The sequence below is a fragment of the Schistocerca nitens genome, unplaced genomic scaffold (assembly GCF_023898315.1).
Source record: "Schistocerca nitens isolate TAMUIC-IGC-003100 unplaced genomic scaffold, iqSchNite1.1 HiC_scaffold_224, whole genome shotgun sequence".
Lineage (NCBI taxonomy): Eukaryota > Metazoa > Arthropoda > Insecta > Orthoptera > Acrididae > Schistocerca > Schistocerca nitens.
Window position 1 is genome coordinate 12501 of NW_026045765.1, and position 2500 is coordinate 15000.

At 57.3% G+C, this 2500-nt stretch overlaps 1 non-coding gene across 1 annotated transcript in view; it reads right to left on the minus strand.

The window, feature by feature from the left end:
- Window positions 1-649, minus strand: part of LOC126221704 (small subunit ribosomal RNA) — a 1909-nt gene extending 1260 nt beyond the window's left edge. The window contains exon 1 of the ribosomal RNA XR_007543278.1: window positions 1-649. This exon is cut by the window's left edge and continues 1260 nt beyond it. This is a non-coding gene — a ribosomal RNA (small subunit ribosomal RNA).
- Between the last annotated feature and the right edge of the window lie 1851 nt (window positions 650-2500).

Here is a 2500-nt window from a genome sequence, read left to right on the forward strand (position 1 = left end):
CTACGAGCTTTTTAACCGCAACAACTTTAATATACGCTATTGGAGCTGGAATTACCGCGGCTGCTGGCACCAGACTTGCCCTCCAATAGATACTCGTTAAAGGATTTAAAGTGTACTCATTCCGATTACGGGGCCTCGGATGAGTCCCGTATCGTTATTTTTCGTCACTACCTCCCCGTGCCGGGAGTGGGTAATTTGCGCGCCTGCTGCCTTCCTTGGATGTGGTAGCCGTTTCTCAGGCTCCCTCTCCGGAATCGAACCCTGATTCCCCGTTACCCGTTACAACCATGGTAGGCGCAGAACCTACCATCGACAGTTGATAAGGCAGACATTTGAAAGATGCGTCGCCGGTACGAAGACCGTGCGATCAGCCCAAAGTTATTCAGAGTCACCAAGGCAAACGGACCGGACGAGCCGACCGATTGGTTTTGATCTAATAAAAGCGTCCCTTCCATCTCTGGTCGGGACTCTGTTTGCATGTATTAGCTCTAGAATTACCACAGTTATCCAAGTAACGTGGGTACGATCTAAGGAACCATAACTGATTTAATGAGCCATTCGCGGTTTCACCTTAATGCGGCTTGTACTGAGACATGCATGGCTTAATCTTTGAGACAAGCATATGACTACTGGCAGGATCAACCAGGGAGCTGCGTCAACTAGAGCTGAGCAGCCGGCCGCCCGGGAGTGTGTCCCGGGGGCCCGCGCGAACACGCAAGCGTCCGCTCAATTATTCTGCAAACAGGAGGAGGCTGGGCTCCCCTGCACGATACACCTCGAAACCCTCTCAGGTCCCGGCGGCGCGCAGCGCCGTCCTAAGTACTTGGTCGGGTTCGAGAGAGGCGCAATCGCCCGGAGATAGGCGAGTAGACGCTTTCAGTGCGACCACCCGTGCCCCCAACTGAGCTTGCCGCTGCCGACAGAGGCCCGGGAGCGTGCTGTCGTGGTGTTGCCGGCGGGAGACAACACGCGGCCACAAACAGTGACCGGGCAGCTCCAACGCCAGCGCCACAGAGGGGCAGAGCCCCACTTGGGTGCCAAAGCGAACTCTCCCAGCACAGCGCACGCGCCAACACATCCGCACAGCTGCGATACAAACCACCTGCGAGAACCGCGGGGGCGACCGAGCAGCAGACGGCGTCGCGGCGCCGAGTGCCGGGCGGCGGCGCATCCTCAACGCACACAGTCCTCAATCGGACCAGCACACTGCAGATGTCCACCGCGCTTCGCACCGGGCCCGGGAGGACCCACTTTGGCCGCACGGCGCCGCGCGCTGGGTGCGCCGGCACGCAGATGCGCCGCCTGCCGCGTCCGTCAGCCGGCGCGCCTGCCACTGGGCGCCCCCACCAGCCGGCTGCCGCGCGTGCGCCCACGCAGCGCGCGGCCAGCACGCCGGGCGCCCCCCCCTCACCGGCCGGGGACGGTCCCACCCAGCCACCGCCGCGTATCGCTTCATACCCACATGCCCACTCACGTTCGTGGGTATGACGGGTGTCGCTGAAGCAACCGGTTAATACCTGTACCGATCGTCGATATCAACGATTCACCTCCAGCGCGAACAACCGCGCAACAACGGATTTCCAGTTCATTTGCGTAACTTGGGCAGCAAACGTAGACATCCATCTACATTTGCGACTTCTACGAGTCTTGCATGCCTGGATGTTGTGTGTCACGACGCACTCCATCAGCATACATACACGCTGCGACGTGTGCACGAAAGAACACGTGGAAGGTGGCCAGCGTACGTATACGAATGCCATTGCACAGCTGCGAAGCGCATTCAACACGCGAACTCCTGACCGACGAGCTAGAGGTGACAGGAGGGGAGGGGGGGGCGGGGGCGATATACGTCCTATTGCAGTACACAATACAGTGGATAGCGGGACCATGTGGAAAGTAAGCAACACTCGCAAGATGTGAGGGTACGCACCGTAAAATGAATCAATACGCAGAACACCACAGTGTGCGCGAAGTGAACTATGTTGAGATGGTTGCAATTAGGCAACGCTACACGAATTCCTAGAGTCATATAACTAACAATTACAGGGCAGGTTAGGGCGCAACGTAGGTTAGGTTAGGGCGCAACGTAGGTTAGGTTAGGGCGCAACGTAGGTTAGGTTAGGGCGCAACGTGGGTTAGGTTAAGGCGCAACTTGGGTTAGGTTAAGGCGCAACTTGGGTTAGGTTAAGGCGCAACTTGGGTTAGGTTAAGGCGCAACTTGGGTTAGGTTAAGGCGCAACTTGGGTTAGGTTAAGGCGCAACTTGGGTTAGGTTAGGGCGCAACTTGGGTTAGGTTAGGGCGCAACTTGGGTTAGGTTAGGGCGCAACTTGGGTTAGGTTAGGGCGCAACTTGGGTTAGGTTAGGGCGCAACTTGGGTTAGGTTAGGGCGCAACTTGGGTTAGGTTAGGGCGCAACTTGGGTTAGGTTAGGGCGCAACTTGGGTTAGGTTAAGGCGCAACATAGGTTAGGTTAAGGCGCAACATAGGTTAGGTTAAGGCG